The following is a 26,468-nucleotide window of genomic DNA, read 5'->3' as shown; positions in this document are numbered from 1 at the left end:
CAGATAGTTGTTTATTTTCTTGACATTTGATGGCTGGGTGCCACTACCAAAAAGGCCCTCTGCCTGGCTCAGAGAGGAAGGAAGAATTAAAATTTGACCCCAGAGGGTGGAGCAGAGCAACCAGCGGCCAGCAGCAGTGAAAGAAACAGCATATTGGAAAATGGTGTGCTGGGTATTACTTGCATTTAACAAAAACAAAAAAGGGTTAAAAAATAGTTTTAATTAACAAGTATGCCCTGTGACGTTTTAGAACAACATACCTAATATTGTTCCAGTGGGGGAAATAACATCAAACAGGTCAGTGCAGATCCAGCCAACGTGTCAGACTAGGACTTGGGAGACCTGGGTTCAAAATCCAACTCAGTTGTGAGCTCACTAGCGACAGGGACTCTATCTCAGCCTGACCCAGTTTACAATATTATCAAGAGAACAGGATAATGGGAAGAGAGAAGAATCATCTGGGGCTCCCTGAGCTCCTTGTAAAAAGGACAGGATAAAAGTGTTGGCTCATGTGCCAATTGAATGGTATAGGCTCTTTTAATTTAGGGCCGAGGTTAGGATGCAAGGAGGCACTTATTTTTGTTCAAACCCTTATTTGTCACATGCCTTTCTGTTTCTGTTCTGTTTCTGTTCTGCTGCAATTTGGCTTCCAAAAAAAAAAAAAAAACATAATGCATCCTGCTGTCTGCTGTGGCAAAATTTTACCTACATAATTATACAACTGCTGGATTATTTCACACCATTCTTTTCAGTGCAAAGGCCGTTAATGAAAAAGAAATGCAATGCAAACAGTCTGGGGTGTGGTGCTTGCTGTTTAAACGGCAGTGCGGCTGGGGGGCGACCAGTGTGGTGTAGTGGTTAAGAGCGGTGAATTCATAATCTGGTGAACCGGGTTCGATTCCCTGCTCCTCCACATGCAGCTGCTGGGTGACCTTGGGCTAGTCACACTTCTCTGAAGTCTCTCAGCTCCACTCACCTCACAGAGTGTTTGTTGTGGGGGAGGAAGGGAAAGGAGATTGTTAGCCGCTTTGAGACTCCTTCGGGTAGCAATAAAGTGGGATATCAAATCCAAACTCTTCTTCTTCTTCTTTCGCCTCCTCGCTGGATCTTCCAGCCTACACACCCTCTTTTTATGCCTTGCTTAACAACGGCCTTGCTATGGACTAAAGTCAGCCACCATTTTGTTGGGGCCAGGTAGGAATTTTTCCACTTGGCAAGTTGGCACCAGCTATTTGGTTTTCGCCTACCTTGTAGCAATCGTCACAACTTTGTAAGGTTAGGCACTGGGTAAGCCTTGTTTATGGGAGGAGAGGTTGTAGCCTCTGCTTGCCCCTCCTCGTTAAGGGTATCTCGTTAAAGGGATCCAGGGGTGTGGATTCTGCCCGAAGCCTGGGCATGGGCTAGTACCATGCCACGACCCCATCGGTGACCCTGGGGGTGCCCCAATTTGATGTATATCATAGGGCTCCCCCTACTGGTGGTTTACCCTTATGAGACTCCCTGCAGACTGGCAGGAGTCAGGATTTAGTCCAGTTTCACCCAATGCCTAAGCCAAACTGCTAACATCTATAACCAATAAAGTTATAGCCTATTTTATCCCATGAACCTAAACATTAGTGTCCGTGTGTTTATTATGTAAGGGAACCACGGGGCCCGGGACCTCACCACGCAAGTGGCTTACAGGCACAGGAAAACAAATTAAGTAATCCCTGCCTCCTCTTTGGTGTGTAAATGGGACTTGAACACAGCAGGGGGAAATGACCTTGCTCTGTTTTAAGCCACTAATGTGAACATAGCCCAAGTGAGCTTCATGGGTTTCAAATCATTTTTGCTCATAAATGAAAAGGGAGGGAAATGCAGGTATTATGAAGTATTAATAAATAATCTGCAACAAATCAATACGGTGCTTGCTTTTAAAATCCAGAATTTATCCAAGCACAATCATCTGAAAAGAACTGCTGTAATTCTTAAATCACTTTTGATCCCCTCTGCCTGAAATATCATCATCTGGCCCTATACTGAAGGTAGCATTGCCAGCCTACGATCAGCAGAGTTAAGACCTATGGTAATGAACACCTCTGAAACCTGAGTTCTTTCTATGGTTCAAGGCTGGCATTTGGAGGAGTACCATGGTGTTTGCATCTTCTTTTTAGAAGGAGGGCCGCAACTCAGTAATAGAGTACACACTTTGTACAATTCCAGGCATTTCACGTTAAAAGTAGCAGGGCTGGGAAAGACTGGCACCTGAGACCCAGGAGAGCAGCTGTCAATCTGCATAGACAGTACTGAACTAGATGAATTCCTGATCTGGCTCAGTATAATGTAGCTAGCTGCCTATTACAAAGCTAAACTAATGCTTAGCCTCAAGAACTGTATTATGAGCATTCATTCTCAGGTCTCTCTTCTGGCCTCATGAACTATGATGCTGCTCTATTACATATGCGAACTTAGGGCAAACGTCTATTGGCAGCATTTACAACTGTGCCAGCTGTAATCACACAGCATCCTTTACTGACATGCAAACAGCTCTGCCTTTCAGTTGCTCTTGATAAAGCATTGTCACCACGGCATGACAGCCGTAGCAGCTTTTTAGCTTTCTGTGTTTAAAACAATAAAATAGTGCAGGAGAAACGCCGTTCCTTTCACACATTCAGAGAAAATAGCTGGATATTTGTGGGTGTTGTAGCCCTGAGAGAGAGAAAGCATGTGTCTGTGTCCCACATTTGTGGAAATCATCACAATATTCATATTTATATACTTGCATACAAAGGAGATGGCTTGCTTGTTTATCATTTTTGGTGCATATTTTAAATTTTAGCCTCAACAAGAGTTTATGAGATTTACATCCATCTGTTCATCTTGGAACTTTAGAGGATGGAGATGTCACACAAACTGTCTGAGGCAGCAACAGGACAGCTACATGGGAGCTCAGTTTCTGGCATGGAGGTATACATGAAGGCTCCAGCTAGGTCCCTAATGGAGCTCATAGTTTCAGCTATCTTTTTGTTCGATCCAGCTAATGTTTTTGAAGTCCTAAACTTGGCATATAAAATTAACCAGCTATGGCATGTGGCACAGTAAAAACAGATGGGGTTGCTTTACCCTGGAAGTGAGAGTTCTGATGATTTTCAGGGGCAGATTATCTACAACCCCCTCTGTCTGTCTGTCTGTCTGTCTGTCTGTCTGTCTATCATCTATCTATCTATCTATCTATCTATCTATCATCTATCTATCATCTATCTATCATCTAAATGAGATGCCAAAGCCATCTTTGAATAATATTGTACAGCAGTTCCTATAGCTATAGAGACGTTGCTGAGATATCAAGTTAAAGCACTGAATACATATATGAACTTTGCTCATTTATACCCCTCTTGTCCCCCTGATAAACTCAGCAAAAGAAAAGGCAAAAAAACCCACTGTAAATACAGGCCAAGGAAAATACAGGTGTTTGGAATATCTGTACATATTTGCCAATAAGACCTACCATTTTAGTTTGTTGTGCTTTGACACACTTTCTAGTTAAAGTGTTATTAAATGTTTATGATTGGCACTCTGAACTTTAAAAACTCAGTATATAAAGCCTAGTAACAGATAGGAATGTGTGCTGTTAGGACTGAACAGAAAAGGGAACGATCTCCTTTTTTTGTCAAATGTTGTGAAAGAGGGTATTTGATAAAAAGAGGTGCAAGTGTTATGTGAGAGAACTTGCATCTGAATGATTTTTCTGATTAGTAAGTGTATTTATGTGTGTGAATAAGGGAAATGAGAGACAGTGTGAAGTGTAAATGGACACAGGGACAGCATTTCAAGCAAATACACCAGCAAATTATAAATGTCTCGATTTTTAATGCATTGTTTTGGGAACATCTGAAACAAAAATCAGAGATCTCTAAAAATTACCAACCAGCTGGGCTTCCATCTTGTGTGATGCTGAGTGTTTCGTACAGGTAATAAACACGTTTTATTGTTCCTTATTCTTGGGCAGCAGTTTGCAGCCGTCATCTCCATACAGAATTGGGGCCTAAAGGTATGGCAACCTTATGCTTTATCATTTCATAATTTACATCTTTAGCTCCATTTGCTGAATAAGCAAACATTTTTCATAAGCCAGGTTAAAAAATGCATTAATTTGACTGTACTTAACAAATATTCAGTGCTGATATGAAACAGCAGGGGAGGTGCAGAAGGAATGATAATTCCATCAAATGAAAAGGCTAGATTGGAGGGAGAAAAATTCTCCCAGGAAGAGGGAATATGCATAAAAATGATAAGAATAAGTTGAAGAAGTCTAATATTGATAGGAAGATTAAAAACACTTTGTTATTCCTATGGAAATTACTCTTGGGATATTCTGCACTGATGGCAGTTTTACTCAAAATCTATGGTTATTTCCCCCCACCAACCCCCTGGATTCGAAATTGACAAGACAGAATTTTCTAATAATGCAGCAAGAGGTGACATTGAAAGGATTAACTTGTATCAAAGTTAATAATTTATCATTGGAATAGGTAGTTCTAAGCTACATATGAGAAACATGACACCGTAGCAAACTAGAAGCATTAATAGATGGGACAGTGTGGCGGGTGGAGAGAGAGAGATACTGGGTGGAATATACGGAACATACAAGTACCAAGTCATTTTTAATGTTGTTATTCTTATGTTATCATTTCAGATGCTGGTGGTTGTCATCTTGCCAAAAACATATCATTTGTTATTATCCTTCCCTTGAGAGAAAACCTTTCTGTGCCTATAAACACCAACACTTGATTGCTTTGTTGTTCAACTACGTTCATGGACTTTTTCAAACATGCAGTGCAGCAACTGAAATTGTCTCAAATAAATAAAACAAGAGGATCTACAGACTGCACTTCATTCTCATGTGAATATCAACAGTAGATAGTGTCAGTAGATAGAATCTGTAGCTTTTCTGCCTCAAGTCTAGTCACACTGTTTCCTTTCCAATACTCCTTCCTTCTACTTGCTCTGTTATTTCATTGTTATGCTCTCACACTGTTGGGGATGGGAGAATCTGTCAATCTGAGTTTCTCAATTTTTCACTCTTTTCACTTCACCCCAGTTCTACATGAGTTTGCAATTTTTATTTTTTTTTAAGTATTCTCTGGAAAAGTTATCAGCATTTTTCTACAAACTTATCCTAATATACACTGTAAGCAATTTTGGCTCATATACCCATTTTTTAAAAGCAAATTTACTTAATACAATGCATTTTTGCGCGATATTTTCATGCGAATATATGCATTTTTATGAACCTTCCTTCGTAGATTTTTGTACACATTATTTGGTTAGAGAACTGCAATGAAACACTGGGGAAAATGTGAATTCGAAGGATGGTTGTGTCTAGGATAACAATCCTTTCGAGAAATATTCTACCTCATTCCTTGCTCTTCCAATACATCTTAACTGTGGTTGTGGGCTAGAGCAATAGCCATATGTTTTTAAATGTCTGAAAATGAGCACTGCATTTTAAGATGGAGGTTTGTAGCAATACAGAAGAACATTTTCTCTCTGCATGTCTACATGGAAGCTGAGCAAGAAGTACAGAAATCCTCCTTTGGAAAGTGTTTCCCGTGCTTCCATGCACCAGCAGAGATGTCTGGGCTGGTGCTCATTTCATGCTGATTCTACATCTTTGACATGGACCGCAGACACGATATTCTTTCTTACACTATGCTGAAAGGGGGACGCGGGTGGCGCTGTGGGTAAAACCTCAGCGCCTAGGGCTTGCGGCGGGGTGAGCTCCCGTCTTTCGGTCCCAGCTCCTGCCCACCTAGCAGTTCGAAAGCACCCCTAAGTGCAAGTAGATAAATAGGTACTGCTTTATAGCGGGAAGGTAAATGGCGTTTCCGTGTGCTGCGCTGGTGCCGGCTCACCAGAGCAGCTTCGTCACGCTGGCTACGTGACCCGGAAGTGTCTCCGGACAGCGCTGGCCCCCGGCCTCTTAAGTGAGATGGGCGCACAACCCTAGAGTCGGACACGACTGGCCCGTACGGGCAGGGGTACCTTTACCTTTTATTACCAGCTTCAAGAATAATAAAGGGCACATAGGATACAGTTTAAGTTACCCCTTTCAGGGAACTACTTGCTCATTCATGTTAGTATCTCATGATCCATTGCAGGAGTTTACAAGAATTCATTTTTTTCATATAAAGCTTCTGATTTCTCCTGTTGAAGAATGTATTTCAAACTCAAAATGCATGCAGGGGACATGCCTTGTAGCATTCTGAGTGGCTCAACAGAGAGGTCCCTGTTGTTCTCACCCAAGCGTCAACTCTAAAAGCTGCTAATGATAATTTACATGTATCATTAACTGCAGCAACTGATCATGCTTATCCAGTGGAGATCAGACTTGGAATGAAGCCCATAAGAAGAATTAGGAAATGCCCATAGGACAGTCATGTCTACAGGGAACAGAAAGAGAAAATAAAGGCAGGGAAATGGAAGAGAGAGTAGGAAACAAAGGGCAGATGTATTGGTCATTTCAATAAGTGGTGGAAGCCACATTCATGCCACACATTTAAAACACTATGATACCACTTTGAGCCGTCACAGCTATTCCCAAATAATTCTGGGAGCTGTAGTTTGTTAAGGGTGCTGAGAGTTGTTAGAAGATCCTTATTACTCTTCCCGGGGCTCCAATTTTCCAACTGATCCCAATTCACAGGGATTGTCTCTAAGTTGATCCTAGTGAACATACCAAACTTGGTCACTCACTTTGCTACTGACAGTCATCCAGACCCAAGGTAGTGGTGAAACTGGAACTAACCACAGGATAGAAGAGAAGAGGAGTAGTTTGGATTTGATATCCCACTTTATCACTACCCAAAGGAGTCGCAAAGTGGTTAACATTCTCCTTTCCCTTCCTCCCCCACAACAAGCACTCTGTGAGGTGAGTGGGGCTGAGAGACTTCAGAGAAGTGTGACTAGCCCAAGGTCACCCAGCAGCTGCATGTGGAGGAAAAGGGAATCCAACCCGGTTCACCAGATTACGAGTCTACGGCTTTTAACCACTACACCACACTGGCTCTGTATCATATCATACAAACATTAACTAAATAATGTACTCGTTAAGCCCTTTATAGCTGTAAGTGTTGTGGCATTTTTGGAGCTTGAGTAAATATGGAAAGCCCTTAACACAGTATGATAAACTCAAAGGGTGGTGGTTATTGTTGTTAATTGAATAGCATTTTTACTTAGGTGCTAAACTGGAAGCACTGAGTTCTCTTATGACAAAACATACATGAGTAAATGATATCTTACTCGGAACAGAAAGAACATGCATGGTTGCTTGCATACATCCTATGATATGTTAAATCATGAAACATATTGTTATGAAAGGGAGGCTAAACGCAAGAAATTAATGAATGTCAGAATCTAGTTAATATTTGGAGTATTGATGGGAAGATTCCTGGGCAGTGGAAAATTACAGGCTAAAATTCCTTTCCAAGACAGCGCCTCACCTGGGAAAGAGGTGTTAACATGACAAAAGGTGTTGATTGCCCATCTAAGAGGAATCCTTGGGCCTGGGCAGACAGAAGGTTGCCAAGTTGTGTGTGTGTGTGTGTGTGTGTGTGTGTGTGTGTAAGAGAGAGAGAGAGAGATGACAGGAAGAGAGTTCCTTTAACAAAGTGTGCTGGGAACAAGAAGGTAGATCAAAGACAGAGATCCATCTAGGAGAGCCAGTGTGGTGTAGTGGTTAAGAGCGGTAGACTCGTAATCTGGTGAACCGGGTTCGATTCCCTGCTCCTCCACATGCAGCTGCTGGGTGACCTTGGGCTAGTCACACTTCTTTGAAGTCTCTCAGCCTCACTCACCTCACAGAGTGTTTGTTGTGGGGGAGGAAGGGAAAAGGAGATTGTTAGCCGCTTTGAGACTCCTTCGGGTAGTGATAAAGCAGGATATCACATCCAAACTCTTCTTCTTCTTCCATCTTGGGTAGACTGGCTGAAGGCAGGCTGGGAAAGATGACTTGGACTCCAGGGCTGCACGGCTGTCGGAAACAACCCCCTCTTGAGATGACCACGCCATAAGATCTGGACTCCTTTCACCCAAAGTCAGGTGTAAATATGTGAATTGATCACATTTCGTAAAGCTATAACAGCCTCCACCATACCTTGATTCTCAAAGGAACACAGACCTTGGGTGAATGCCTGGAACCCCCCTGGAATCTTGCCTTAGCTCGGCAGTGTTTGGGGGCGGTGTAAAGGGAATTTTTGTTTGGGGGCGGTGTAAAGGGCAATTTTTGTAACAATATCTATTTTGATGCTAAGATGTGTGACCAGTTGGCATTTCCTAAAAGTGTTTCCTAATATGTTTGCTTTGATAAGACTAACTTCCATGTGAAGAGGCTTAGAATCAGCGACTTGCTATTACAGTTGATCTGTGTTTTTGCCAGTGGTTTCTCAGCTCTCATGTTTTTGCATCCTGTAACCTAAATAGATTCTCCAGAACAGTTGAGATAATGCACTAAAGAACTCACAGCCTCCTTTCCTGCTCAGAAAATAACCTGCCTCCTGCTGCTTCCAGCAAATGGCTTGTTAAACGGAGTGACTTTCGGTTCAGAACCCTGCCAGGCTCTTTATATGTTGATACCTGAAGCTGCCAAGGCCGATCCTTTTGGATGATGTACAACTAGCTGCCCATTCTGTCTTGAAATGGGCAGGAGTTACAGCAGACAGGCAGGGGGCCTCTCCGTAGACTGTGCTTGCCAGCTGTCCAAAAATGGTTCCAGACGGAGCACTTTTGCTAACTTACGGCACTGAGAAAAGGAATGCAAATTGATGAGTGTGACCCATAGCAAGGGCAATTTTACCCTTTCATTCAGGGACACGGGAGACGAAACGCAGCACACAGTGTGATGCCTATTTACACCCCTAGAATATATAATTTGTCAAAATCATGTTCTTCTTAATACCTTATTAGATTACTGTGCCAGCCTTAGGCATCAGTAGTTCTTATGGTAATTGAGGCCTCCCAGTGTCAGAGCTCCAACATTACGGTTCCTCATTTTCAACTACAGACAGCGGGGGTGGGGGGACACACACAACCCACATGAAACACCCAGATTTCCTGACAATTGTTCTTTATTTTCTCACTCCCTTTTGGAAACTATGCTAAAATACTGCCTGGCATCATCTTTTGACAGATCATAATTGCCTAGAGCAACCCCCTCTACCTGTGCATATTAATCATTTCTAATAACTCAAACAGTGAGTTATGGAAATAATAAAGAAGATAGGGAGATTTGCATGAGGGAAGGGGAAAATGCAAAGCCCAAGCTGGATAAATCGATTGAAAAGCAAGGACAAGCCAGCCTGCTGTTTTTCCTCCCAGGTCATATTGCATCAAGGTATTCAGAGAACAGGTCACTGGCAGAATATTTTGCTAAGAAATGCGAGTTATTAGCTCGGTGAGGCTGAAACTTCAGATAACCTGGGCGCACCTTTGCAGGGAAAGGAAAGTATGCACTGCTTGGGCACTCTCTGAATGTAGAGCAGACCCTCCAAATGTCTCTACCTGTATTTTCCAGGGACATTTCTGAATTTACAGAAGTCATCCCTGTTTCAGTTTTGATCCTGAATGTCGTTCTTTTCCTTAGGACGTCTCTTTTTTCAACGGAAAAGCATTGGAGGGTATAGAGTTATGCAACGCTGCCGAGCCAAGGATATAAGTAACTACACAACCTTTAGAAGACATCTGAAGGCAGCCCTGTACAGTATAGGGAAGTTTTAAAATGTTTAATGTTTTATTATGCTTTTATATATGTTGAAATAGGGTGTCCCTATTTTCACTGGAGAAATGTTGGAGGCTATGGAGGCTTATATGATATATAAGCTATGGCTTATAAACATTGCAATTAACTAAAGAAAGAAAAAGAAAATTGCCTTACCAGGAACAGACATTTCATTTTTATTTTGTTAGATGTAAATCCCACCTTCCCTCCCAGCCCATTTGAATCCTGACAACAACCCTGTGAGGTAGGTGAAGCTGAGAGGAAGTGATTATCCTAGGATTTGCCCAATGAACTTCATGGCTGTGTTGGAGGGCGTTTGAATTTGGGTGCCCCGGGTTTAACAACCTAACTACTTCCTGCTACTGTCTCTCCTGTCATGTGAAATGAATTTATGAAGAGTTGGCTTTCATCAGCTTATCCCTCTTGTCTTGATTCTGCTTAAAATATGCGAGCTTCCATCATGCAAATATACAACATTCTGCCTGGATCTGTGCTTGGGAAGCAAGGCATTTCTTGCATGACAGAACACAATTCTTTTCAATATAAGAAAAAGAAGAAGAATGCTTGATATTTACCATTCCAGCTGCAGCCTATGGGAGCTTGCCCCTTTGTTCATGGGCATCTTGTGCTATTTAGATGTTCATTTTCCTCCATGCTTATATTAAAATTCACATCACATCACAGTAAAAATATGATCGCCTCAGTCTGATGTGTTTATTCTGCACAGTTTTGGTAGCACTTATCTCCCCGCCATCAATACTGCTACAATCTCACACCAAGTCATCATACTGTTCTGTTTTTGTGAGATTCCTTCCATCAGCGAAGCTAATTTAATAATGTTTTCACTGACGGGCAAAAAGCCTGCTAAGCTAAGCCTCTATTACCTTTTCTATTTTTCTTCATGCTCTTTTGGCTGCTTATCCCTTTTCTATTATGAGTGAAAACAGGTAGTTTACTTCTTTTTGGTGGACACCACAGTCCTTCGTTGCTATTTGCCTCCTGTACTTTCCAGGATTTCTGCCCCCTCCCTCTCAGTTTGCGGCTTTTATTTATTGCAATAGTCCAGAAGGAAAAAATAGTAATAATTGCAGGCAGGCTACACTATGGGCCTAATGAACGTTATGTTTCTGAAGAATGGAGCTCTGATTCTGTGGCACACTTCAGTAAATTATACAAATTAAATATTCATTACTTAGTACTTCATTAGTTCACATTTGGAACACTTTTTCTTCATTATAATAGCCCAAGGAAAGACTTCTTTCCTCTTTAAAAAATAATAAAAATAAAGCCACTTCATTCCATTTTTTTTTCAGAAACTCTTTAGTTACCGTGATAGGACAAAGTTGTATTTCTTACATTGCTAGCCAGCGCATCCTTTTTTAGGTTTGCTTTTTTAGGTTGAATATATATTATTTCACAAAACTAAAATGTGAGCAGTTCCTATTTCAGCTGCTGACAGAGCTAAATATTTATATACTCACTCCTCATTTTAACTATGGATTTGCTTATACACTTAATCCGTGTTCAAAAAACAGAATATTTAGCTTGGGATCTATTGGCCAATATGAATAAAAAATGGATTTCTGGATTATCTCACTTGTAAATTCCTATACATACCCCTTTTGCTTCATAGCATTAACCAGGTTTATCATTATACGTCTGCACCAATGATAGCCATGGTTTGGTTGTAACTTAGTATTTGAAATTATAGGTTCAAGGTTGATAAGACATCATAGGTGACAAAAACACCTGTGTAGCCTTACATATAACTGGCTTCAGTTGAGTCATAATGGCAAACCATGGTTGTATGTGTTAGAGAAGTGGGGTCAGTGAGGGGGAAAAACCTGACTATTCCAATTTATATGAGGGTAAAATAACCTAGCAGAATAGCTTCTGGATCTATTTGTCTGAACTTTGACAAGTTTAATATCCAGGGGGCACTTTCCTCATGTTACCATTTTTCACACCAATTGCCCACAAAAAAACTAGGAGAGGGAATGTGCTTACTAATGCCCACCCCAATTGTACAGTGGAGAACCACTGTACCCATCTTTCTGAAATTTCGCAAGCTTCATCCCATCAGAAGGGTTGGCTTTGCAGAAATTACAAAGCTTAACAGACAGATACATATCTACTGAGAAATATTCCAGGCAAATTGTTGGCCCCTGAACATGAAAAAGAAGTGAGCATAGCAAGCCTGCAGCCTTATACTGTCATTGCCCAGTGGCAAGATTAGCTCATCTCACTGCTTGTGCTCCTTCTGGTTTTGCTAATAAAGTCCAGAAATATGAAAGTGGGGACTTTAAAGTTTCCTGCATGAAAGCCTTTGGCTGGACCTGCCTAATACATATTTTTAAAGTTTTTTATTAATGTAAAATCAAAAGTATACTCTGGGGAAGCTCCTTTGCTTGCAAAAATCACCCACAGGAAAGAAAGGCTATATAGCCATGGCTTAGGTTCCCCATTGTAATCACTGGGGTGTGTATGAGAGAGAGAGAGACCTTCAGATTTAACAGATCAGATCAAAACACACATAACAAATTGTATTGGACATTGAGCAGATCCAAAATAGATCTGACTGCTTCCAAACGCTACAAATACAAGGTGAATGTTGTAGTCACTGCACACCCCTTTTATTGCAAAGATTCAAGTCTTCAGGCATTCTGTTCACTTGTAAAAGCAACACACAAACAGGGAGAGTGGATATGAGTGTCCTAATCTGTTGTGCCTATTACTTTCCATGATTTGGAGTGTGAACTTCTGAAGAGGAGAGCCTTCACAAGCACAGGAGGTTTCCCATCTCAGAAGATCCAAAGTCATTGTACGGTGTCCTTATTCTACTAAGTGGGTTGGGGTCAGATGAAGACTTGGCTTGCAAGTTCACACTCAAATTTGAGGGACTGATTTCAGAGCTTAGCATACCTCTCCCTCCTCGATATGTTGCTTTTATGCATGAGTAAAATGCCTGAAGAGCGTGTATGTACTTCACTGATATATAATTACTTTTGAATGAGAATTCATTGTATTAATTTACAGTATGCATGTACGTATCGAGCAACAGAAAGCTAACTTCTGTATCCTTTTCCTGAATAGTTTTCCAACATTAGCTGTTTTATGATTAGTGTGTTTGTATTCCCATAGCTCACCGGTTGACCATTATTGTAGAGAAAAAGCTTTGTGATCAAGTGACAAAGTTGTATATTTAATGCCTGAAACATGTAAAAATTTTGCTGGTAAGCATAGAGTGCAAATTAAGCGAGTCCCAGTCTGTAAATAAGACCCTTTGATTATACAGACATTAACATATGAAATTAATATCTTTGAAGAAGTTACACAGCTTGAGGCAAAAACTCAGGGTGGTTAACAAAGCCCCTCGTGTACACTATCCAGTGATAAGCCTTGTGTCATCAAATATTTTTATTTCATACAAGATGTCCACGTTGTAAAAAGCAGTTATAACCATAAGCTCCAGCTATGATCACTATAAAGAAAATCAATATTAAATAAAAGCATTAAATAATGCAGCATTTATCTTTTTGCTCATGTCGCTCGTTTATTGATATTGTTTTTAACATAACCGCCTCCTTCCAACATGCACAATAGCTGCAACCCAACCTTATGGACAATAAACATGTCCAGGAAAGAAAACTCAGCAGATATTTAAGCCTTTTGGTGAATGATGATCCATTGGTTTTTCACCTTAACAAAAACACCCAACTGCAAAAAAATAAAAGGGCTTTTTATTCTTCCCCAAGAAAAGGAAGATGACAGGGAAAACAGATGGAAGCAGATCACAGATACACCTGCATGTGCAGCCACAGGGTTATGGGCACATCCAGGCACTCATAAGGATTCGTGCAATGACACATCATGTGCAATGACCCTAATTTTGATACTATGAATATAAAGTCCCTCGTTTTTTGTTAAAAAAAGTAATAACCCTCGTATTAAAGGCATGTGCTATGCAAGGATTTATTTATTTTTTGTCAACCTTGAAATGATGGCATCCAAGTTAGACTTCCTAGTTTGTAAAGAACCATGCCCATTCCATGTTTTTGAAGGTATTTTCATTCTGTTCACTTTTTTCTGAGTTGAACCTGAGTATAGCTCCATGGTTGATAGGTGTCCTATTGCTGATCCTGAGAAGGCAGCAGACTGTGTCGATAGGATGCCTGCAGTTACTGAGGTCAGACTACAGAAACCCACATGTTTTAGATCATGGGTGCAGAATGAGTTGAGCCGTAAGGTGCAGAAGGGCCACACTGCTCTGTGTTGTGAGGGACTGTGGACTGCAGATTTATAAAGAACTGAACATCAACCTTGGGCTATTTGCATCTCTAAATTCTACCATGTGAAATACAGAACTGAGATTATGAGAGCCACCAGTTGCTGTCAGCATATCATACTATTTTAGGAAAAAATCCTAACAGAATTGAAGAGACCTTCGGGTTGTGATGGACAGCTCTGTGAAAATCTTATCAGACTTTCTCAACCTTGGGTCCCCAGATATTGTTGAACTACAACTCCCATCATCCCTAGCTAGCAAGGCCAGAGCTCAGGGATGATGGGAGTTGTAGTCCAACAACAGCTGGGGACCCAAGGTTGAGAAACACTGCATGTGAAGCTGAAGGAAAAAAAGCAAATTCTGCACTGGGGGGTGAAAAGAAAACTGCCAGTGCTGTGATGCATACAAATATGTGATATAGCCAGTGCTATTTTTCTAGAAAAAGAGGTGTCGGAACTCACTATGAACGCCTTCCTTGTTCTCTTAGAATGGCAATGGTGCCCACCCGAGAGGTGCCGGAAATGAGCAGTAGACCATGTTATGTAGTGAAGTTTCACCCTGGGCCAGCAGGGGGATACTGTATATAGTTTTCACTCAGTTCTGTAGATAGTTTTCACTCAGGTCCGCGTCAGTTATTTTAGGCGGGAACTCTGGGCTGTTGTTGCTACAATGTTGACAGCCGGCTGCCTATAAAAGCAGGCCGGCTGAGCTGTTTGCAGTCAGTTCTATTCCAGCTTACGAAATAAAGAGCTACTTGGAGAAATCGCTGTGTCGTCTGCTATGTCAACCCACAACATAACAGACCACTTCTGCACATGCACAGAAGCGGTCCTCAGGTTGCGGATCCGACTGGACCTCCGGAATGGATCCCATCCGCAACCGGAGATACCATTGTATTTCTGACTACTGTAATGTGGAGGGGCCTAGTCCATGTTTTGTGTTTGTGTGTTCTAGTTCACCAGGGTCAAGAGCAGTTCCAGTCCAGCTCTGGAGAGCAGGTCAAAATGGAACTGAGAACATAGATTTCTGGTGGCTTTTCTTCATGCCCAATATTTGCTTCAGTTTATAAATAAAATATTTCGGTCACCATCCTTTGTGCCAAGAGTACATCTTACAATTGTGATGAGAGACTTCCGGACACTGGCTGAGGACTATTTCACAGACAAAAACCTCTGGATGCCTGTTGATAGTGTAAGTGTGTGAGTGTTGTTACTTCACCTTCCTGCTATGTTTAAAACTGAAAAGAGAAAACTAGACCTACTATGGCTGCTCTCCCAACCGTCCCTCATTTGTTGCTCATGATTCCCATACAACTGTGGGAGTAAATGAATGACTGGAAATTTTCTTCTGTGCTATGTAGATAGACCACAGTATTAAAAAGTGTGCACTTTTTCTGCACTAAGCTGGAGAACAAGTGTTTGATAGGTTTACCAGCTGCAGAAGGTGATTATGTTTATCAGTGCAAAGGAGGCACTGACAAAGCATTTTTCTCCAAAGAAAAATATTGATTTTGAGGTTATAAGTTCCACCAGGCCAGGCAGAAGCTGGAGGAATGCATGGATGAGTTTCATGCACGTTTGAGAAGCCTAGCTGCTTCCCGTGAATTCAAATATTGACAGCGAGACACAAGCTCAGATATTTCAAGATGCCCAGGAACATAATTTCTAGGGATTCAAATTTGCTCCTCCCTAAACTGCTGCACACTGCTTGCACTTACGTAATGGCAGAGGTGTACACTCAACAAATGGATGCCCGCCCAGCAAAAATGATGAGTAAGCTTCTGATGGGGAAACTCTGGCTTCAGCCCTGCCTCTCCCTGACAATATCCTCATTGAGCAGACAAAAGAAGTATTTGTTGTAAATGTGTCAAGCTGTGGCAGATCACAAAGGGAAGGTACAAAAATGTACACATAACAAGCAAATATGGCCAAAAAAAACCCTCTTAAAATTTAAAGTGCAATCTTTGTCACCAAATGGGAGCACAACAAACACTGCAACTATTATTATTCCAAACTAAGGGCAAAAAAATACAACAAAAAAGTCCTCATGTCAATGAAAGATGGTCTGATAAGGTTCCTACCACAAACACAAAGCCCGTTTTATGTAGATCAGATTTGCAGCTAATTTATATTTCATGCTGTTTAACAGGTGACATCTAATGAGAATTATTCACTTCTCCCTTTTTTTACTGTACCTTATCAGGGGCTGCTAATAACAAGCCTTCCTGTTTTGCATGCAAGTTGCATCTTTTCATGAAATTTTCAGCAGCCTATGACTTACTAAATAAAGCTGTCACTCAATCCTCATTTCCCCTCTGAGTGCAAGGAATCAAAATGGACACTGAATTAATACTTGGTATTGTCTTTGTTTCATGAGGCCTCCACAAGAGCTTTGTTCTGTCACCTTTAATGCACTCTCCTGGAAGGACTTGCAATCTGATTTCCTATCAGATGCACAAAGAGCTGAATATTACAAAGCTGATGCTGGGCTCAATCTAATTTATGCCTTTGAAATCTCTTGCAGGTGTGGGAAGCAGTTAGTTGGGAGTCTTTAATGGAGATTTCCACATGCTCTTTTTTCCCCTCCCGTAGAGGAACTTGAATTAGCACATATTTATCTTATTTCTTGAAATTAAAACATAATAAGTGAAGAAGAGATTACGCTGCATTCATTTAATACTGGCGCTATTAGGGCTCCCTTCTCCCAGTAGTCAAATACGGGAAGCAAAAGGCAAACAGTTCAATCATGAGCACATTTACTCAGAAGGAAAGTCTCACTAGGTTTAATGGAACTTACTACGTGTTAAGTGGGTGTACTGTTTTCAGGCACATTGAATTAACGATGTACAGACGTCCCCACACTTACATGGAATTCTTGTATGCACGCAGCGCTGGGAAATAAATAATTCAACTCAAAGTCGGAAATGGCGGGAGAGAGCTGGAGAGTCCTCGTGGCTCATGAGTAGACCCTCCATGGAGTCCAAAGAGTACGTCAATGAGGGCAGAGGAAGCCCCAAAGAGACCAGAGATGCAGTGGGGCTTTGTTTATGCTGCTCAGCCTCCCCGCCTAACAGCTGAAGTGCAGGGAAGCGCAGCAGCAATAGCCAATTTTCCACATGTCTTCCAGCCTCCTGCCAGCTCCAGAGTGTCAAGCTAGCTATGGATATTTTAGGATACAGTATTTTTGGTGTGGACTGAAGAGAGAGCAGCGGAGAGGACGTTGAAAGGGTGCTTGGAGGATGCTCCCCACTTTACACAATTTTACTTATGCTCATGGGCCTCACAACGTAGCCTCCACGTAAGTGAGGGGGGTCGCTTGTGCTGTCCTTAACAGTCCAGCCTCTAGACTCCTCGGTCTTACCTTGGCCTAGGAAAATACTGTGCTAAGGAGCTGAACAGAACCTTGCTAATAAACCGTCATCACCCAGATCTGCAAGTCCTGTTCAGGTTCTCACTTAGCTGTGAGTGTCAGCTTTGCTCCCAATATCTCTTCATCAACTTGACCTGACTGTACCACCCCAGCTTTCCCACGCTGGGCAAGAAGGTCTGAAGGGGGTTTCTATGTGTATTTGACTGAACAGCCTCCTTGTAATTGGGTTCCCAATCATCATGGGGCTTCAAAGCACGTTCAGTTAAATATGCTTAACGTGGGAAGGGCAGTGTTGGGTATGAGGCTGGAGTATGAGGTTGCTGAACTATTTTCATTCTGTGTGTGGTGGCTCCAACATGCACACCTACCTCTCCTTTCTGTAGGGTTGTCTCTGTGTCCGTAAAGAGCTGCATGCAAGGTTCCTTCTTCCACTGAACTGAATTCGGAATTCTTTTTGTGCAGTAACTCCATCTGAACATGAGAACATAAATGGAACCATGGATCAGAATACTGATGCACAGGCTGAATGGCCAGAAGGATGCTCTCAGTCAGGCACACGACGTCTAGTGTGATTTGTGCACAACTGTGAAACGAAACTGGAAAATACTATATAATCCTCATTTGGAAAATAAATTGATATGCAAATTAGAGTAACCTGTCAGCTTTTTTTAGAGCTATTATTTTTGAAGAACAAAATTATAAATTTACAACTTGCATTGTCTGGGATATTGCTAATACTGGACACTTTTTAGAAAGGTTTTCCTTTATTAAATCAGTAAAGTGAGATGGTAATAACATTTACTTCAAAACAACTTCAACAGTTCCATCTTATACATGCCTACCCAGAAGAAAACCCCAGTGACAGTACAGGACTACAGGCTAATATTGGCTTTCATTATAAACCACACAGTGTTTACTTCTCTTCTCTTGCCAAAGAATGGTTGACAGCATCAAAGGGCAGATCCTCCAAGTGTCCCTATATTCCAGGGATGTTCGTGATTTAAAGAAGCTGTCCCGGTTTTCATTTTGATCCTGGAATGTCCTGCTTTTTCCAAGGATGCCCCTATTTTCATTGGAGAAATGTTGGAGGGTACGCAGTTATGCAACCCCCAAGCCGTCTGAAGACAATCCTCTATATGGAAGGTTTTAAAAAAATGTTTAATGTTTTATTATGTTTTTATGTCTGTTGGAAGCTGCCCAGAGTGCTAGGGCAACCCAATAAGATGTGTGGGGTATAAATAGTAAAATTATCATCATGGAATGGGACGTCCCTACTTTCATTGGATAGATGTTGGAGGATGTGAAAGGGCTGCTGAGTGTTGCCCTCACAGGGTGGCTTTCAGTGAAGTATAATACTGAGTCTTAATAGATAATGCCCAGAGTACTCCTAACTTGTGTTTATGCCAAAGGGAGGAGATACCCCAGATCTATGGAGCAACCACCAGATCTATCACTCTGCTATTTTGCTGTAGCCACAACAGGAGGTGCAGCACAGCAGCTTTTTCCTCCCGCTGACTGCTAGAGTTGCACCATTTCTGTTTGCATGTCTGAGAAATGTAGAGAGGCTTTAGATGTGCTGCATCCATGCCCACCTTATTTCCCTCCTGTTTTGCAGGCAGAATATCTAAGGCAATGGATCATTCCATTGGCACACTGGGAAAATTCCCACAATGTAATGAGAATTCTGCCATCAGCCCTAACACCACCTCCTAAAGCACCCTCAGCTGTAAGGTTGAGATTGCTGTGTGTGTGTGTTTTCTATAATAGTGTACTTCCAAAGAAAGAAATTGAAGATGTTCACAAATTCACATATAGAGGGAAAATCCAAGCTGTCTTTCAGACCCATCTGAAAACTGAATTGGCAGGCTTTCTCCCTGACGCCAGCCATGTTTAAGCGGCATGCAGCCAGAGACTGCATTTAACAATATAAAAATAATTCTCCATAGCTTACTGAGGTAGCACACACAAATATATATGAGTAATGCCCCAACGTTGCTAGTGAACAAGGCACTTAATAAAAGCCAAACAGCTGTCACACATAGGTTAGAAGGTCATTTCTCACACATAAGATAAACTAGAAATCCATCGAAAGGATGGAATCACAGAGAGTGTTGTGAAGTTTACTGGAAAATAAAAAATGAGTTTCACATGTTGTTTTATTTCCCAAGGGCACTTTGCTAAATATGTCCATATATTGGCATGCATAGTTCAGAAGGGGTGAAAAAGTATTCTTGTTCTTTCTTAAGAAAAAAGATGAATCCGAGCATCTTGGGCACATGAAATATGCACCAGTTTCAGTCTTGTTGACTTGACCTTATAGTTTCAATTAAAATGCAGCAAGTGAGAGAAAGGAGGGATATTGGCACCATTTGGCAAATACAGAGCACCATTTTTGCTTCTGTAGCATTACCCACATACATCCCATGTTTGTTGATGTACAGTAAAAGTCAGTGGAAATGCGTGAAACAGAAATGCCATCTGATTATATATATGTATATGACTTAAATACATATTGTTGCACGCCACTCCATTCTCCAAGTGGTGCAAGATTTTAGGGGTTCCAGGTGCACTTTACCAAGGGTTAGTGTTCCTTTTGTAGTACAGTGAAGACCATGGTATCTAAGATTTATGGTTTATTTACACATACATAAAGACTCACAAGGGAGGAGTTCGTGGCATTAACACGCTAAGAGGGTCTTGCTTCTCTGACAGGCTTTATCTGCTGAGGGAGGGGCCACGTTCATTTGCCATATCACACCAAGTTCCTTTCATCCTTTGTTGTCTTAATGGCTCATCACCCAGGCTATCACCTCAATACAGGAGGCTATCCTGGCTCGATTGGCTTTTGACACTTGCTGATTCTAGGGAATTAGAAGTGTCTAGTACACAGCTTGATACACACGGGTCTGGCAGCCAGTTTTAACACCCCAAGCCTTGATTAAATTCTAACACTTACTGGTTCCAGGAATTTAGAAGTGTCTAGCACCCACAAACTCATAACACTATAATAAAATGTATTCCCCTCATCCTCAATTTCCCCCTGAAAGTTAAAACCTAATTGATGGGTTCTGAAAAGTGTGATTTTATAATGATTTACAAGGAAGGAAATCCCATCTGCTGTAATTTTAGTCCTTCCCCCGCCTCTTCACTGTGGGCGTTTTTGTGTGAAGTATTAGAAAAGAGACAGAACATATCTTTCCTGATGCCTCCCTGCTCAGTGAACCAGTTTGGCCTATCTGTTTCAGTGTCCCAGTGTTTTTCTCCTTAAGTTCAGAGGCTTGATGAGATCTGGTGGAAGGTCCTATCTCAGGCTAAAAAGTGAAGCAGGTGTTAGAGCAAGAGTCAGAAACAATAGAAGGGAAGTCAAAATGGGAGTAGGGCAACTTTCCGGAGATATGAATTAGCTTAAACCAACCCACAAAGACTACCTCTCAAAGTAATGGCATCATACCAATGGGATGGGTGATTTTGCCTCTACAACCCACAATACTGACATCAATGTACAGTCTATCCTTGTTTTTCAACTTGAGTTCCAGCCAAGGGTGAAAAAGAAAGCATTTGACCATTTAAGGGAGTTGTTTCATAAGAAGTCAGCTGACATATACTAGCACAAATTACTTTGGTTTGGGTTGGATGTTTCATTTTGGGAGCTTTGATTAGGTTGGCCTCTGCATTCTCCTCATAAGGGCGTCTAAACAGGCTGCCCAAAAAAGGGAAGACATTGGCTGAGCATCCTCAGCTTGAGACCATTAGCTCAGACCTGGTATTGCAGAGTTTTACCTAGGCCTGAAGGCCAAGAGAAAGTAAGGGGATGTAAGGTGGCTGCAGGCACATATCATCATTCAAAGCAGCCAAAGATAAGCATTCATAGGGTTGCCACATTTCAAAGTTGTTGATTTGTAATTTTTTTGAAAAAGAAACCCATTTTTATACCCCAAAACCAGAACATGTCAGAAATTTTCCTGACGTATGTCAAGCCTAAGCATTCACATCAACTTCAATGATTTTTCAGACTGGTTCCAGCTGTTGATGGCTAAGAGCTCATCCCATTGATGAGTTTTGGTCCAATCCAGGCCACCTCAGCAGGGTATGTATTATGTTTTTTGTATATCTGCACATTGAAATATCAGGATAAGAGCTGCTTAACTCCTCAGGAAAAAAAGTAAGGTCTCTTCAGCTGCAAAGTACAAGATGCTGTTCAGTTGGGTTCAAGTTGTTCAGATATCTAACTTTGCTAGCAAAATATGAGGCAATCCATTTCACGTCTGAGCTGCTAGTGCTTTTTTCACATAAGGGAGCCAGCTTGAGTTTCACTCTAGAGGGTGACAAAATTTTAATAAGCTGCCCTGGAACTTGGGAGTGTGGTAATAAGGGACATTTGTTATATTCTGTGGAGATGTCATGACTTGGCAAAAAGGGACATCCCTGTAGAATGAAGGACGGCTGGGAACTTTAAATTCCACAGCATATTTGGTCCTACTAAAATATAATGACTTTCAGCACCTTTAAGATCTGTGGCCTACATTTTTAAAGACCCCTTTGCCTGTTTCCCCAGAAAGTCAGCCATAAAACACAGGTGAGGTTTACCGTGTTATATTTTCTGATCCTCAGAGAAAACAACCTTTCCTTTGCACATCTGTCTTTTGCTTACAGCTGTATAAACAAGGAGCCTGAAAGATGCAAATTTCACAGCTTTTGTTCCCTCGTACCACATACCTTTGAGATAATTGGCTATTTCTTTCATATATGCCAGCCACATTTCAATGCCTTATTGGAATCTACTTGTTTGAAATAATTACAAATCACCCCCCCCCCTTTAGCTAGGAAAAAAAGCTCTGTATGTGTTCCTTGTCATGATCTCCCTCTCTTCTTCTTTTGTGCAAATTAGGGCTTCATACTGATAAGTTGCTTTATGAAGGGTCTGTATGACATGTAATTTAGGTATGTGGTAGAAAGAGGCACTTGTTTCCTCCACCACACAAAAGGATTGATGAGCCAGTAAGTGTCTGAAGTAGGCCTTCAGTGGTATCCTCAGCACACTTTTATCTCCCTCCCAATCTTTCTATCCCAAGGGATTCTGAAGCATAACGAATAACCTGACACCGTTCCTTCCCTCTCTTTTTTGCTAAGATTCTGGGTAAGACTGAATACAATCTCACAAAATGACACTATGGGCATACTGGGGTGTATTACTTCTGAGTGTTTTAATCTAGTCTAGAGAATTAAAGGTAAAGGTACCCCTGCCCATACGGGCCAGTTGTGTCCGACTCTAGGGTTGTGCGCTCATCTCACTTAAGAGGCCAGGAGCCAGCGCTGTCCGAAGACACTTCTGGGTCACGTGGCCAGCGTGACGAAGCTGCTCTGGTGAGCCAGCACCAGCGCAGCACACAGAAACGCCGTTTACCTTCCCGCTATAAAGTGGTACCTATTTATCTACTTGCACTTAAGGGTGCTTTCGAACTGCTAGGTGGGCAGGAGCTGGGACCGAACGACGGGAGCTTACCCCGCCGTGGGGATTCGAACTGCCGACCATACGATCGGCAAGTCCTAGGCACTGAGGTTTTACCCACAGCACCACCCGCGTCCCCAGTCTAGAGAATTAACACCCCCCCAAAAAATGCATTTTTAAAATTGATATTCCGCTTGCCATTTCCCTCCATTCAATTTGCATACGGCGAATGTGTAATTACAAATTTGTCCCTTGTGAAAATGGTTGTGGAGGCTTCAGAAAAGCTTCTCTTTCACCTGCGCCCTCATTGCCAACTTTCCTCCTTCACCCTATTTGTGGGCTTAAGGCTGCCTTCTTACAGTGGTTATGTAGAGAAGCACCAACTCCATGTTTGAACAGTCTCTCATTTTTACATCTCCTCATGAGGTGATTTTAAAATGTGGTTCTACACCTCAGCTCAGTAAAACAAGGCTGCACTTCTACTTAGAATTCTGTCCTATTGAACTCATTGGGGATACAGTGGTACCTCGGGTTACAAACACTTCAGGTTACAGATGCTTCAGGTTACAGACTCCGCTAACCCAGAAATAGTACCTCGGGTAAAGAACTTTGCTTCAGGATGAGAACAGAAATCGCGTGGCGGCGGTGCGGCAGCAGCGGGAGGCCCCATTAGCTAAAGTGGTACCTCAGGTTAAGAACAGTTTCAGATTAAGAATGGACCTCCGGAACGAATTAAGTTCTTAACTAGGGGTACCATTGTACTTACAAGCAGATGGGTATGCAGGGGCAGACTTTGGTCTTTAAAATTTCAGCAGCACCCTGTTCAAGGCCAAAATACGAACCCACCTCTCGCCCTCCGTTCTGCTTAATTCACTATGTCATAGTTGCGACACCATGCAGTGCTCCTTACACTCAGCACCCAGTGTGGCGGAACCAATCATACTGTCCTAAATCTGCCTCTGGTGTGGTCATAAATGCTGGGTGGTCATTAATATTGTGGTTATTCTCCCAGTATTTACTAGCTGCTTATTTAAATGGGGAAGTCAGAGGGAAATGAAATACAGAAATTCAGCATTCCGTTTTCCTTTAAATTGACCTCCCAGTTTACAATTCCCACTCCCAGTCGCAACTCGAGATAGCACTTCATGCTTTTAATTAAGCAGACTGTAGTCCATGAAAGCTTATGCTGTAGTATATCTGTGAGTGTACCAATAATCCTTTGGCATCTGACACTTTCATTAAACTTCTGAGGATTGTTCCTAAAGACAATTACGGTCAGCCAATACAGCATTTTCTAAGCAACAAAATTATTTTAACATTTATTATCCTTCTAGTCATTGCTTTGAGACGGGAGAGATGGCAGGTCAGCCCAGGCAGGTAAGCATTTTTTAGAATTATCTAATTAACCTTGCTATATGTGTTCCTTTCCCATTGTGGGAATATTGCTTTTTCTCTGGGTTCCCTCAGGAGCTGGGAATTTTAGATACCAACCTGTGTGTTTCTAAACTGCAAATGTCATTCAAAGTCACATACATATCCCTCGTGTATGGGTGCAGAAAGGATAATTTAAAAGAATATTAAGCTTATAAAATTTCATGGCAGTGGAAAGCAAATTAAAAAATGAAAATAATGGCTACTTCTACGACCTTCTTTATCCAGTCACTCTGTAGCTGATGTGACACTGATATTCAATATATGGCCAATATAAATAGTAAATTGAAAGTGTATCAGAGAGAAAATTGTAATCATATTTATGAAGTATATCTATGCAAAAATGCAGCAAAGGAACACACGCTCCTAAGGATTTGAAAAGAGAAGCGTTTTGGAAGTTACCTTCATAGTTCATATAGTCAGATGAGATAAATAGAATTCTATAAGCTTATTTATTATTCTTGGCTTTTCATATGAAAGCATTCAAAGATATTGTGTGATCCATTAGGCTTAGGTTGCTATTGTAATAAAATAATAATTTGTTCCAAAATTTAGCTATGGATTCATCCTTTACTGTACAGTTAAGCAAAGCAAAGCAAAGCAGCATGCTATAGTTACAATTTATTTATTTATTTGACATGTTAAGACTGCTTACCGTAACTCAGAAAGTGGTGGCGATTTCCCGGTGTGGTTTCCGGGGAATGAAGAACGAGAGCTATCAGCCCTCATGGCTGGCCAGTGTCAGCAGTGGTGCCGGACAGCCGCAGGGACTGGCAGAATCGCCCGCAAAAATTTAACATTTGTCTGTGCCAATTAGGGCACTGTTGGGTGAGTAATGCTCTGGTAGTAGACCTGGCAGAGCCAGTCTTCTTTTTTTTTTTAAATATTTTTATTAGTTTTACAGAATAATAAAGAACAAAGAATAAAATACAAAAGTTTCATAAATCATATTTCTTTTACAGAATCTTTTGGACTTCCCCACATCTTCCCGAATCTGCATTATTTATAATACTAACTTCAGCATTTTGTTATCTTATTTCGTCGCTTATTGTATCTTTCATTTTGTCATATTACCCATTTCAATATATTTGTAACCCAATATTCATAATACAAAGTCTTCAGCTATTTATTATCTTATTTCATTACTTATTGTATCTTTCAGTTCATTATTGTATCTTTCAATTCATTACTTATTGTATCTTTCAATTTCATGTTACCAAAGTCAAAGTTATTGTAACCATGGTCTTATATATTGTGATTAAAACATAATGCAATAAAATTTTTTCTTAATTTCACCTCTCTTTTCTTGTGCCTTAATTTTCATTTCACCTAATTACCATTGCTGGGGCTAATATTTCCTAAAAAGTGCATTTTCTTAACATTCATACAGCTTATAATATTTTTGTAAATAGTCCTTAAATTTTTTCCAGTCCTCTTCCATTTTTTCTTCTCCCAAGTCTCGGATTCTGCCAGTCATTTCCGCCAGTTCCATATAGTCCATCAACTGCGTCTGCCATTCCTCCAGTGTGGGTAAATCTTGTGTCTTCCAACACTTTGCGATGAGAATTCTTGCTGCTGTTGTAGCATACATAAAAAAAGTTCTATCCTTCTTTAACACATTCTGGTCTACAATGCCCAGAAGGAAGGCCTCCGGTTTCTTAGGCAAGGTATATCTAAATACCTTTTTTAACTCATTATAGATCATTTCCCAAAAGGCCTTCACTTTCGGACATGTCCACCAGAGATGAAAGAACGTCCCTTCCGCCTCTTTACACTTCCAGCATTTATTATCAGACAGGTGATATATCTTAGCCAGCTTGACTGGGGTCATGTACCACCGGTATATCATTTTCATAATATTTTCTTTCAGGGCACTACATGCCGTGAATTTCAATCCGGTGGTCCATAACCTTTCCCAGTCTGGCAGAGCCAGTCTTCCATGGGGCCTGCCTGCCAGGCATAAATGCTGGCTGTGCCTCCAGCAGACAGCACAGCCAGGAGGGTGTTTAATTGTTTGTTAGTTGTTAAAACTTGAAGACTAACAGCCTGTCCACAGCTAAGAAAGTTAAGGGCCTTAAGGGTCCACTGGGTCTGGTCAGTACTGAGATGTGAGACTGTATGGAAACCAAGTTCACGGAGTTGCAAACAGGTTTCTTTTCTGGAAACAAGTAACATGGAAA

General features: G+C 41.3%; 1 long non-coding RNA gene across 1 annotated transcript in view; it reads right to left on the bottom strand.

The window, feature by feature from the left end:
* LOC309350886 overlaps positions 1-26,468 on the bottom strand; it is a 111,498-nt gene that overhangs the window by 42,328 nt on the left and 42,702 nt on the right. Inside the window, exon 3 of the long non-coding RNA XR_014160560.1 lies at positions 17,777-17,879. This is a non-coding gene — a long non-coding RNA (uncharacterized lncRNA). The remainder of the gene's footprint in view (positions 1-17,776; positions 17,880-26,468) is intronic.

This window comes from Podarcis erhardii, assembly GCF_964252035.2.
Source record: "Podarcis erhardii genome assembly, chromosome: 10".
In the NCBI taxonomy this organism is placed as follows: domain Eukaryota; kingdom Metazoa; phylum Chordata; class Lepidosauria; order Squamata; family Lacertidae; genus Podarcis; species Podarcis erhardii.
This window is presented reverse-complemented; position numbering and strand designations above follow the sequence as displayed.